The sequence below is a fragment of the Triturus cristatus genome, chromosome 9, assembly GCF_964204655.1.
Source record: "Triturus cristatus chromosome 9, aTriCri1.1, whole genome shotgun sequence".
NCBI lineage: Eukaryota > Metazoa > Chordata > Amphibia > Caudata > Salamandridae > Triturus > Triturus cristatus.
Window position 1 is genome coordinate 378,264,521 of NC_140592.1, and position 14,535 is coordinate 378,279,055.

Here is a 14,535-nt window from a genome sequence, read left to right on the forward strand (position 1 = left end):
TTCATAATGACTTGCAAATCACCACTTTTACACAATTCTAGAAATCCAGACTCTACTGAGATATTGTCCTGTGACCAGGATACTCACATCTAAAGCTCTCATTCATTCCTCTCCTTCCTCCTGACTCAGCACCTCGAATTGCCAGAAGACAATCACCTTTCTAGCATACAATTTGTCTTTTAGCAAAATGCACCATTTTCCCTTTCCTATTTACCAACCATCTGAACACACTTGCTCAGCATTTCCACCAACGCCAAAAACGTAATTGCCTGTGCCAAAGATGGATTCTCTGCAGCCCACATCCACTTCTGAACTTTAGGATTAGATTTACGTTTGTCACAGATATTCATCTTCAATTCTTGAAAACCTACCAAGAGCCCACAACTGAGATATAAAAGCATTATAGTTATCAATATTTTCATTTGCTTCTAGAGAAGAAATATTTACACATTTAAAATACACTAATCACTTTTTACTATGTCTCTCATGTTTTCACATGGTTATGTTGTTAGCTTCTCATTCATTACCTGCACCCACTTTGGCATCTGAGAAATAGCAGGATTGTTACCCCAACACCTAAATAATTTAATAAAGGGGCTACTTTAGTTCATCTGTGTACTGACCCACATCCATTGCTTTTTGAATATTCACAAAAGGTCTTTTAAATGCTCCCAATTTCACAAGACCATTCACACAAACATCTACTAGGCGGTAGCATCACCATGTTTCCTGATTCTGAAATGTTCTATAAGTAATCATCTACCTCACATCTGACATGCCAAATGGTTCTACCAGTATATCTCTCCTAGCACACACACAGTTGGTCCTTTTTAGGTCTCGCCTGGCGTAGGCTGCGTGCATGCGCAGTTTCGCTGGCGAGATTTAGTGTTAACAAGGTATTTTCTGTAAGGGGCTTTCAGCCCCGCCCCTCTGTTCCATTGGCCGGCGTCACCGTTTATGCTAAACGGTGGCCAGCCATTGGAACAGAGGTGTTGATGACGCTTTTGCTTGGCTTTTTGAGCCGTCCCATTTGGATGGACTCGCTTGCTTTGCGTTGGTCGCAAAAGGTTTCTTATCTTTATGGGGCCAAACACATGGCCCCATAAAGACAAGAAACCTTTTGGCAGACGAGACCGTCCAAGTGGCTCGGCAGAAAAAGCCGAGCAAATACGTCATGGCGTGCGCTTGTTTTACCATGGCGCGTGCTTCATTCGCAGGCACCCACATACTGGGCGCTGCGCTTTCTTTTTCATGCACATATTGATCACTACGCTTTTGTTCAGCATGCCTGCTTCACTTGCACTCATGCACATAGTGGGCGCTGCATTTTTTTTAAGCTCCGCCAATTTTTAATAATGCTCAACTTTCCTCAGCGCGGCACCCATTTTACAAGCGCCACGCATTAATTTTATCGGCTGCTTCAGAGCTGCATCTGCTCCCCCTCCAGCCGCCGAAAACAAGCTGCCTATTTGACCTCCTCCCTCGTCTTTATCAGCGGCCGGGCAAAACCCTCTTCCGGATCACCTCTGTAGCCGCAGACCGCTCCGACCTGCCCGTCTCCCAGCTGATCAGCAGCCCACAACACCAGAACAAGTTGTGTGGCTGGCAGGAACTACGGACTCTGTACAGTAATTCACTGACCCAATGCTGTTTGTTTCTTTTTTTTATTTCAATTTTTTTACTTAATATACGCAGAAGGATTATTTAACAACTGTTGATGCCTGCCGGATCAGCATTAACAATTATGTGGAAGCGTGTTAGCTTGGACTTTTTGATGTTAAATAATTTTTTTTAAATCCAATTTTACTCGCCATGAACATGACCCGAAAGTATTGGAGTGCAAAGCAATACTGGATAATGGAATCTAATATGGACGTATATCTGTTCCAAAAGGGTGGCCACAGCAGAAGAAGAACAAATACAGAAAAGACGGGGTCCGTCTTCTATCTTTACCACTGTCCATGCCTCTGTGGGTGTCAGTGAACCCGGCGAAGAGGTCTCCCTCTCCCACTACGAGATCCGGCCTCTTATGTCACACGCATCACTTGCAAGTGAGTTTTGAGCTTTCTATTTTATATCTGGCCCACTCCTATGATGTGCCTTTATTTCCCTTTTCTTTCGTTTTATTTATTCCTTCTGCAGCGTGACTGGGAGAAGGTCCGTGACTTGCACTAAGTGTTAATCAAAATACAGGTTTGCAATGCAATAGGTCTCTCATTTACGCTAGTTTGAGCTATTGGCATTGTAAATGACAATGTCTTTTATTCAGGTTTTGATTTTAAAACCTAAATAAAAGGCATTTTTATTTACAATGCTAATAGCTTAAACTCTTGCAAATGCCAGACCTATTGCATTGCAAATGCTTGTTAATTACTCTATCAGTAGAGGCCGCAGAACATGTGGTGAGAACTCGCAAAGCACAACAATCACAAAAGCACCTTCTCTTGCTCAGAGACACGAGGATCACATGGCACACTATGTGCCACTACACACACACACACACATCTCTGAGTGCATGTAGGAAATTGCGACCACGTCTTTCTCAAAGGTCTCAATGCCTGAGTCCATTCTGTGTAAGTGACTCTAACAAGGCTAGAGGACAGACTTGAAGCATCATGCGAGATATTACCTCTGGACTCAGAGTTGGCATACAACAGAATGTGGATAGGAAAAGTTTCTCACTTTGACCAACATACTTTACACACAGGGTGGTGGAGGAAGACAGAAGGTTACCAAAGATCTGTCAACACTTTACTAATTATTATGTCACATGAAAAATAGACCAGGCAAATTCTCAGTGGCTCTTGATTGCTTGGACTGACTTTCATCTCCATAATGCAAATAGCTTTTTATGAGGGGATATATCTACCACAGCAAAATCTCAAGGAAACATTAACTACCATGAAATATGCATACAAATGGATTGTTGTTTGGGGTGGACAAGTGCCCTCCTCAAAGAATTAGGCCACCACGTGCCAGATGTCACACAAATTACATAAAATATACCTGTGCTCAGTCCCTGGTAATTTGCGGTCATGTGAGACAAAGCATTGTGTAATGTATCTAAGCAGTGCATACACAGTAGAAAAAGACACACATAATACAATAACATTTCACAACCAATTTTAAAATAAATCAAAACGTTTTATGAGTAAAGTAAGATCAAAAAGACAAAAATCCAATTAAGGGAACCAGAGAGAGTAATTCTTAAAGATTTGAATGAAAATAACACCAAAAAGCACAAAGTGCCAATATTAAACTATGGAAGCGGTAGACAGGGAGCTAGGCATGATTTGAGGATGATCACGATGGAGCCCTGGTTAGATATCACAAGTGGAATGGTCCTGGTGAAAACCTGGAAGTCAAAAAGGTTTATAAGTCCTAATGACTTTGAAAGTTTCTGAGAAGAATATCCTACTTGAGCGGGCTGCCACTGAAATTGTAACAACCATCGTGGAACCGAAGGCTGAATACCTGAAGCAGGTTGGTCCCACTGGAGCTCTAGAGGATTAGTGCTGAAAATTTTCCAAAAGATTATGGGACTTAGTCATGTTTTTCAGAGGTGTTGGGAGCCTTTGCCCGGGATGAAGCTGAAATTCATTTCAGTGCCGTGAACTGCCAGTTGGATACTTTTTGCTGCAAATCCCTCTGAAGTTATAGAGGAAACGTTTTTCAGTCTCCAGACTTTTTTCCCAAACAAACGTTTGCAGTTCTCAAGCCTACAGGATCTTATGAGAGGGCACGTCGAGACTCTAAAGCGGAGCCCAACAGCAAAGTCAAATCCAAGTCCAGTTGCCACTGGTTAAATGGGTACCTCCAGGAAAAGGCCTATTGCACCTTGTTGTGTCCCAATAGTCATATTGGAGGTCTGGCAACTGAGCCCTGGAGTCCACTTCTTTGTCCTTGGTACACAAGAGTGCAGATTCAGTCCTTCAGTGCTCCTCTCAACTCATAGACTGCAGATCCAAACTCTTAGGATCTTCTGCAGGCCCAGAAAGTGTTCTCAGGAGAAGCCTCGGGTGCCACATTTATGTCTTCCATCGGTTAGTGGGTGGACATGACTCAGGGCGCTCCCTGATCAATGGGGCAAATGTTCACAGGGGCAACCCTACCCACTTTTTCAGCAGTTCTCGTTTGATGTACTGCAAACAATCCCACAGTGGCACTCACTCCCAAAATCCAAGATGAGTATACCCTTCTCCTCTTGTGCTGAGCCTATGTGCTCACCCAGACGCGTGATCAGGGTGGTGAGCAGCCCCCTCCTCTGTGGACACTCAAAACCGGTTCTCGGGATAGCTTTCCTCCCACTGGATTTCGTGCCTGTCTGACTATGGAGACAAAAGATAGGGCTTTACAAGTATCACCTCACATTTGCGTGTGATAGGACAAGAAGCCTCTTTGGGGTTAATTAATTACCTGGGCCCACTGCAACTGGTCCTCCTGCCAGGGGATGAAAAGACTTCCCTGTTCCGAGGCCATTGTCTCTGCTCTGGGAGCAGTTTTTACACCTCTTTCAAAACTAATTCAGAGCAAGCAGAGGCTGGAGAGCTGTTGGAAAGTTAACACAAATTATTCTGCAGTCGTTGCAGGTAGTGTAAAGGTAACTTTCTAAAAGTTACATTATCCTTATATTTAATAAAAACTACATTAAACTATTATATTGGATTTTAATTAAATATAAAAATAATTATTTTAATGTAGTCTGTAGCTGGTACAGGTCAAAGGTTATAGACAAAGGTGCAAAATCTATATTTTGATAATCCTATGTGCAAGTTACATCCTGACCAGTGACAATGTTGTTTTGGGCCTACACTTGGGAGCATGCCATTTCTAATGTCACTCATGTTCCACTCTTAAATATTGTGCACTCTACCTTGTGGGCAAGGAGCACTTAGGGGTGAGCTATTTAATCTTTTTCTACCTGTTAAAAGGGCCATTTTGACAGCCGTGTGCATCAGGGTCCAGCCTGCTGCTGTCAGGCTACATAGGGTAGGCCTGAAGCCATGTTTTCACTGCCACTGTTTTAGATGGGTTCTGCAGTTCATAAAGGGCATTTAACTTCCCTTGTCATTGGTTTATTTCTGCACCATAAACTAAGTCTTAAAGGAAAGTTATGACCTTATAGGAAAGTTAAATGTGGCAATCAAGTTTGAAATGACCTTCAAAGTTTTAGGGGTCACAGCACAGCACTGGGCACTGGACAGCAGTGTCCTAGTGTTAGAGTTGAAGATTATCAGCAGGTGAGTCCCCAAAAAAGTAAATCATTGGGGGTGACTACCCTAAAATAAGTAATTTTGCCACATTATGTAAGTAACGATGCATGCAGGAAAACTGAAAGAACCTCATCTGTTGGTTGTGTAGTGGGTCTATCATGCAATCCATCTACTGGGATTTCATTCAGAGTCTACAACCTCTACTGCTGTTAATGTATGCCTTAAAACGGTGCGATCCTAAGGACAGCTAGTTAGCTCCCCAACACTAGGCCATCAGGACTGCGTGGACCCTCAATAACCCCATGGTAGTGGGCCACTTCCAACCTAGTACATGGCTGTCACTCTCTCTTGGGATTGCTAGCCTGGGTGCTGTGCAAGGAACAATTGAAATTGTGTAGTGGTTCCACTGCACTCTTAATTCCGCATACCAATTACAACTTTAAAAACAGATTAAACACTGCAAACTTATTACTAAATAAACACCAGTTGTCACCATAGGAGGGCACATAGACCTTCCATCCTAGTCAGCATGCTTCAGTAATATGATGTACAACAGGCTCCTACTCTTTCTTCAGGTCTGAAAAACGTAACACCAAGAACTAACACACTTGGAACGATGAGTGATTCTTTTTTTTTTTCTTCTTTTTTTTTAAAATACTTTATTTTCCATTTTTCAAATACAAAGATATTATACATATGAAGTCGTTCACCAACATTTCAGTATACAATGTCAACTACAGTTCTGTCAGTGATTACCCTAATTGGCAATCCTCAAGATAAATACCAGGCAATATCAGACTATAACATTCACAGTTTGCCGTGCAAATATGAGGGGAACAATAGAAGGATCCCGGTGGAGAACCAATTCCCAATCAGAAACTGCTATATTTGTGGTCCGCACCTGCTGGATAAATTTACATACTAATGTCACATAATATCAACAAGGCATTATAACAGAACCCTTTGCATATCTTCTCTATCCCACGCCTTCTGGGACAAAGCTTTGTTCCACTTGCGAATTTGAGTCTTGGCGTTGCTTCTCAATGTATAATTGATACGGGCCCCATATATCCTTGGGGCGAGATGTGCTGGGCAGCACACTTGCGAATACTTCACTATTAACATTACAGTACGCCAGACTATGCAGCCAGCTCTGGACGGTTGGGGCTGACTTGCGCCCCCAATGGATGGCCACTTCTCGCTTTGCCAACACAAGGCCCAGTGATGCAAAGCGCAGAATCTTTTTAGGGAAATATACAGTATAACCCAGCAGGGCTACTTCCGGGGTTGGGGTTTAGAGAAAGATTAGTCATTTTCCCTAGAGTGTAATGTATGCCTTCCCAATAGCGTTGTAGTTTTGGACACGTCCAGGTAAGATGTGCAAAATCGGCATGGGGGGCCGAGCATTTACGACAGTTGTGTTGCTTGGAGGGGTCTATCCTATGTGCCAATGTCGGGGTGAAATACATACGGCGTAAGAATTTAAAGTGTAGGAGTTTGTGTCTGTTGTTGAGTGTGATGTCACGTGTAACTGAACAGCAATCAGCCCATTGCTTATCCGTAATTGTCGTCCCCAAGTACACTTCCCATGCCATACGGACCTTACTGTCATCAACCGGTTTCAGTGCCGCACGTGCTTTGTATAGTTTTGAAGTGAGATGTATGTTGGCTGCGTTTTCTATCATCATAGTAAGGGGGGGGAAGGAGGTGGGCTCAACTGGGAAAGTTGACAAAAGTAGAGCGTAGCACATGCGGCCCATGACGAACCTATCCATGATGGTACCTGCTTGGATCCGATGGATTTAGGCCCAGATCTCTGTACTGGGGTGAATGCATGACATTGTTCTGCATTCTGTCCATCAATAGTTCTTTTTGCATTTAGTACCTGTTTGGAACCGGACGTCTTCCATTAGGGAAAATATGTGGCCGTCGGGATAGAGGTCTCCCATCTGTGAGATGTCAAATTTGAGAAGAGTGTGTTGGACTAATCGTTCCTCTGTGATTGGAATCAAGCGGGGTTCACGATGGGCAGGGCCGACGAGTAAAGTACCCGTGGCCCAGCAGAGTTTCTTCCATGCCCAGCTTGTGGAGGAAACAGTTTGGATATCCACTCTAGGGAAGCCCACTGGTAGAATGGCTGAAAGCTGTCCAGGCAGAACGAGATCGGATTCTGGCCATAAGTATGGGATTCGAGCATCAGGGTGATACCATGAATAGGCATAGCTACATTGGGCAACTAAATAGTACAACTGGAAATCTGGAACATTATATCCCCCTCTCTCATAGGGTAGCGTGAGGACAGCGCATCGGACTCGCGTGGGTCTCCCACCCCAGATCAATCTGGCTAATAGAGTACGCACTGTTTGAAAAAAGCTATTAGTAAGAGGAATAGGTATATTATTAAAAAGGTACAAGAATCTGGGGAGCACTACCATTTTTATAATCGACACCCGGCCCGCAAGTGATAAAGGGAGTCTCAGCCATCTTTCTATTTGGGTCGTGAGTGTGTCGACTGCTCGTCCATAATTTAGACGTATGATTTGGGCGGTGTCTAAGTGGATATAGATTCCTAAATATTTAACTCAGTCTGTACACCATTCTAAAGGAAATTCGCAGTCACATTTTTTAGTAGAGGCTGTCAGCGGAAATATGATGGATTTGTGCCAATTTATGCCCAGACCCGAGAAGCGACCGAAGCGGATAATTTCTCTGATTAGTTCCTGTAAATTAGGGTGAGGATGTCTAACATAGAAGATCGTGTCGTCAGCATACAAGGAAACCAGGAGGGGGCCAGTGTTGAATTGTAGGCCCCTGTGTAGATGACACTCCTGAAAGTGACGTTATCAAGGGGTCCATAGCCAGAATGAATAATAATGGGAACAGTGGGCAGCCCTGTCTGGTTCCACGGTATAGAGAGAAGGGTCTCGAGAGTGTACCATTGAGACGCAGCCGAGCGGTTGGTTTGTTATATAATAGTGTGGACATAACAAGGAAACCAAAGGGCATACCCATGCGTTTCATCACAGATAGAAAGAAAGGCCATTCTAAGGAGTCTAAGGCCTTCTCCGTGTCGAGAAGAATGGCGGCCGCTGGAGTGTTCGGGTTTATCCAATGGATGACCGAAAAAAGTGTTCTAAGGTTCAGCGAGGTGGAGCGATGTGGTACAAAACCAGATTGAGCTGGCAAGATGATGAATTCCATCAGTTGGGACAATCGATTGTAGATAACTTTAGCTAGGATTTTGTAATCTAAGTTGAGGAGGGACAGCGGTTGGTATGAACTGCAGTGTGTGGGGTCTTTACCAGGTTTGGGAAGGAGAATTATGACTGCCTCTCTAAAGGTGGGGGGGTAAAATTTGTGACTCCAAAGTCTCTGCATATACCTCAATGAGCTTCGGAGCTAATAGCTCTTTGTATTCTTTGTAAAAATAGCCGGTAAATCAGTCGAGCCCTGGTGCCGATGCGCCCCGAATGGTCTCAATGGCCAACAAGACATCCGCAACCGCGATGGGCTCTGCCAAAAAATCCTGCATGTATTTCTCAAGGTAAACTAAGGCTATCTCATCTAGATAACCTTCTTGGGCTGTATAATCACTCCCTATTGTGGTGGAGTATAGCACAGAGAAATATTCCAAAAAAGTGTTCTGAATGTCTACTGTGGAGGTGCATGTGCGCGCGTCTGGAGAATGTATTTCAGTGTAGGTTTTGTGATATGGGGGGCGGAGTTGTTGGGTCAGAACCCTGCCAGGTCTCTCACCCTCGCCATAACGTCAGGCCGTTTGATACTTCCCTAAGTATAGAATTTCCCGGTCTGCTGTTTCCCTATAGTCGTCCAGTAGCACCAGTCTCCTGCCCTCATAGGTGGGTTGTGTGTGATCTGCGGAGGCTTCATCTAAAGACTTAAGGTCACGTTCTAGGCGTGATAGTGTATTACGCAGATCTTTGAGGGCACCTGCATGTTTAGCTATGCATGTACCCCTGATAACTGCCTTAAAACCCTCCCACAAAACCGCCCATGTGTCCACCGAACCAGTGTTAATAGTAAAATATTCCTCTATGGCGTCCCGTATTTCTTCTTTGAACACCTCGTCATGTAAAGCACGACTAGGGAAACGCCACTGACATTCAAAGCCCTCTGGGCGCGGTACCCTAAGATGTAGTGTATCTGGGGAGTGGTCTGAATAAGTCCTAGGGAGGGTCCCGACTGATGTGCACCAACCATAAATATCGGGGGAGAGTAGCCAATAATCAATCCTCGTCCAGGTGTTGTGCTGGCCTGAATAGTGGGTATATTCTGTGGTGTTTGGATTATGTTTGCGCCAAATATCTAACAACGTAAACCGATCACATAGCTAATGAAGTGCTCTGCGGGCGCGCGGTTTGGTGTCTGAAGACCTGGAGGCACAGTCTATGTCAGGGTTGAGTAATAGGTTAAAATCTCCACCTACGATCAGCGTTTGCGACTGCAGGTGCATGAGGCGTGTGTGAAGGGAATTAAAAAAGTCTGGGGCATCTGTGTTGGGGGCATAGACACAAAGCAGTGTAACGTTCCTGCCCAGCAGAGTCCCGGAAACCGCTAGGTATCGTCTCTCTTCATCACTAAGCATGGAACCAAAAGGGGACTCTTTTGTGTATTAAAATGGCAGTGCTCCTTGCATAGTTACTGTAATTAGCAAAATATCTGTGTGCCCCCCAGCTGGATCCAAAGTGGGCCTTGTCCGTTTTGGGTAGGTGGGTCTCTTGTAAGTAAGTTACATCTACATTGTGTCGTAACAGATAATGAGGCACCTGTCTACGCTTTCTATTATCATTAAGGCCCGTACATTCCATGAGATTAGGGAGAGGTCTGAGGGACCCTCTATGTTACCAATTCTGGCCATCTGTACGGGAGAGCAATTTCAACTACACGATGTGGTGACAATTAACAAATAGCAATAACAGTGAAAGACCAAACATGTCCCTTAAGACAAGACGTTTGAAATTAAGCACCCCCCCCCCCCCCCCCGCCACCCCCCACCCAGCCGCACCCCGTCCGGGACATGGCCAATCCCAGCAAAAAGAATAACGTGAAGTACCAAATTATTGCACATCAAAATGAAAATCTCAAACAACAGTACCCCAGAGTTAACCAAACCATTCTCAAAGGATACACCATGAGGGGCGGCAATGCCCCGGTGTGCAACCAGCTAAATGCAATGCCAATGGAAGGAGAACAGAAAGCACATTCCTAGAAGCCCAGTGAAATGAGTCCCAGGAGATTAGATGCAGAGTCAACCTGTGCCCGCACTCAAAAACAGTTCGGCGCTTGCGTCAGATCCGCTGTGTGGGGGGGGAGGACCAGATCTCGCCCTGTTGGAGAAAAGATTGTTTTGTTTATAGACACGGCAAAACTCTTGCGCCTCTGTCGGGTTTTCGAAGATCCGAGCTCTGCCATCCACGTCGACCTTTAATCTTGCAGGGTACAACATGCCATACCGTAGTCCCAATTTTCGTAGAGCAGCCTTGACTCCATTGAATTTAAGCCATGCTTCCTGCACCGTGACCATAAAATCTGGGTAGGACAGTTTTGCCCCTGCCAGTCGATGTCCCCTTTGTCTCTAGCCAAGCGGAGTGCCGGTTACCGGTCCCGAAAGTTCATCACACATGCCACAATGGGTCTGGGAGAAGGCCTGGGTTGGGTCGAGGTCCTAATGACCTGTGCGCCCTCTCTACGACAAAACCATTGGTGAAGGAATCCCTGCCAAATAAATCAATTAACAAGGTTTCCACAAAGAGATCCATACGGCCCGTGGGGGTTGTCTCTGGAACGCCAAAAATGCGTGGATTGTTGCAGCGGCTACGGGCTTCGAGGTCCTCATTTTTGATGGCCACTTCCTTCAAAATACGCTGGACCCTTTCTAGACGTTTGGCGGATTGCGCAGTCCCATCCTCAATATCGGAGATGCGTGCTTCAGCCACATCAAGCCGCCTGTCATGCACTTGGATCTTGGCACCCAGATTCGAAATGGTTTTGTCAAGTAAATCAAAGCGAGTGTCCAATGCTTTAAAGTCTGCACGCATCTCTCGAGGCAGGGAGGCTGCCATGTCCGATAAGGTATCTTCTTGCCCCACTTGTTGTGCAGATTCCGCCATGGTAGGGTCCTGTTGTGGAGCTGTTGCAACCAGGTTCTCAAATGGCAAGGTCCTTTGCTTCGGGTCTTTACGGCCCATGCCGTGTCAGAGAGTCTTTGCCGTGACCACCCAGGCCTTAGTAGGTGTATCCCTTATCGGTAGCCCCCCCTTTGGTGCTATGCAATGAGGCACTCAAGAAAGAAATGCATGGTAAAGCAGGACCCCAGAACCGCTGAGCGGGATGTAACGTCTGTGAGATCAGGGCGCAGGCAGGAGAGCCGTCTAGTCTTATGGGGGAACAGCAGGCAATGTGGGCAATAACCTTGAGGGCAGTAATTATTTGAAGGGGGGCTCCCTAGTGGCATGGGGCCACAAGCCTGAAGTGGGGCGTGGATAGCCGCCAGACACGGCAAATGTAGGGCAAGGACCTACGGTGTTTCACTGTAGTCCCCAATGGCGGTGTAAATAGTACTTCTATTTGCCACAATACATGGGGGCACAACACATTTCAGGCCTCTTCAGCGGTGCCCTCAGGTCGATGCGGTATAGAAGACGGGCCACGGAAGTCTTGCTGCAGCAGGAGGAGTAGTCTGAGGCCCAGCTCAGTGTAGGGCAAGGACCTACGGTGTTTCACGGTAGTAGAGGGGACAGCCCTCGCGGAGGCAGCAGTCTCCAATGGTGGTGTAAATAGTCCTACTATTTGCCACAATACATGGGGGCACAACACATTTCAGGCCTCTTCAGCAGTGCCCCCAGGCCGATGCGGTTTAGAAGACGGGCCGCGGGAGTCTCGCTGCAGCAGGAGGATTAGTCTAAAGCCCAGCGCGCCACGGCCCGGATCTCCACCGGACCGGCTGTCAGGATAGCGCGTCTCGGCCGGCCCTCCAGACTCAGGCCCGGTCACGGCAGATGGCGCGACTCACAGGGAGGCAGTCGTCGATCAGGGTTCAGCGCGGGACTCGGCAGGGGTGAAGCGCCTCTCACCTTGTCCCCTGTCGACATGAGTCACAGGCCCCAACAGCATCACCGGCCTCAGGTAGTTCCTGCACCCCGCCCGCCAAGAGAGAGGCCGTGCACGCAGCTCGCGCAGTCCAACAGTCGTCCCACTTCGGCGATCGTGAATGCGGGCACTCAACGGGATCGAAGTCAGCTTGGTGGAATCAGCATAGCTTCCGCCGCAGCGTGCAGCAAGGTTTTGGACTCATTGACGGCATTAAGTATGGGAATGTGCCAGTGGGCCAGAGAGCTCAACGGAGCTTCAGGGCCAGGCAGTCATGTTCGTCGCCGGCTTGGCCACGCCCCCCCCAAATGCATGAGTGATTCTTGAAATATAATCACAACTTATCTGAATAAGTGAAAAGAAAAGAAAGTCCATATATACAAATGTATCAGTCCCTTACAGGGACCCTTAAATGCTAAGAAATTCATAGTTACACCTATATCAACAAATGGTGACATGCACATATATTTTTTATGTTAAGAATTCTAAACATAAACCCTATAGAGGCGGCCTACACGGATCTGTCATCTGTTTCCATTGTAAAGACGAGGAGGGTACACTTTTGCACAAGATGGACAAATGCAGGAATATTCACTCCTTTTAGTCCAAGGTATGAGTGATGAATGAGATGTTGAATTCAAAAACAACAGTTCAAATCAATCTTTTCTTGCCTGGACATCTCTTCTGAGGAAGATGAATGCTCTGCAGGTGAAGTAGATGTTTTTAGACCTCTTGATTACCACTGGTGCGAAATCAGTAATGCGTGCGTCGAGGAACCACAACAAATTACTGTCATATACATGTTGGAACTGGACCTTTTTTGTTTGACGATCTGATTACTTGATCACCAAATTGTTCAATCATTGGTCATAGTGTGCTGATCAGCTGTGGACGAAATTTAAAAAATACATGCAGAAAGTGTATTCATTGAGATTTGATGTTAATTGCTTGTACAAGAAGAACAAGTTACTCCCCTTCGGTAACGCATTATCTGGTAGAGTCTATTTAGCTGCAGATTCCTTACCGTTGAATTTCCCAGGCGTCAGGCTGGATCCAGAATCTTTTGCTGAGCAATGCACTTCCGCGCACCGTTGGGTGGCTCCATTCGGCTACACGTTGCGTCATCGGTAGTGTCAGTTATGACCTCGCGGTACATATAGGCACCGCCAAGGCGCGCGTCATTACTTTTTGTTTTTACCACGCCAGAAGCGCAGAGCCACGAAGTAACTGACGCAGTCGTGTGCAACACTAGGGCCCTGAAAAGGGGAGTATCCCTAGACCTACAATATTAGTCCACAAAGTGGGGAGGCATGGGTGGGGCTGTAAGGAATCTGCAGCTAGAGTCTCTACCAGATAATGAGTTACCGAAGTTAAGTAACTTGTTCATCTGATAGAGACGTCTAGCTGCAGATTCCTTACCTCTGAATTAGATACCCAAGCCATACCATCCTGGCGGTGGGCTGCGGACTAATACCTTAAACTAGAAAATCCTGCAGGACCAAGCATCCAGGCAGTACTGTTTTACAAACTTGTGCAATTATGCCCACATTGCCACCTGACAGTTGTATTGGACTGGGACACCCCGAGCCAAGGCTGTAGTCTCAGCTTTTCCCCTGGTGGAAAGGGCCCTTATTTCATCAGTGGGCTGCTTCTTTGCCAGGGCATAGCAGATCTTAATGCAGAGAATGACCCAGCGAGAAATGGTCCATTTCTGCACTGCCCTCCCCCTTCTTTGCTCCCATGTACCCCACAAAGAGTTGGTCGTCCACCAGAACTCTTTTGTGAGGTCAAGGTAGAACGAAAACGCTCTTTTTAGGTGTAGTCGTTGGTGACGCTCCTCTTCCTTAGAGGGATGCAGGGAGCACAGAAAGTGGGCAACATGATGGATTGACCCAGCTGGAATGGGGTTACAACTTTTGGAAAAAAGGAAGCCCGGGTGCGAAGCACCACTTTGTCCGGAGAGGACATTCGATAGGGAGGCGAGCAACATAGTGCCTGAAACTCACTCACCCTCCGGGCTGATGTAATGCCACTAAGAAGGCTGTTTTGATAGTCAGCTGCCAGAAGGGACAATTGTGTAGAGGCTCAAATGGAGCACAAATCAGGTAGGTGAGGACCAAATTGAGGTCCCACTGTGGCATAAAAAAGGGCGTGGGTGGAAACAAGAAGGTCAGCCCTTTTAGAAATCTATGTACAATAGGAGACTTGAAGA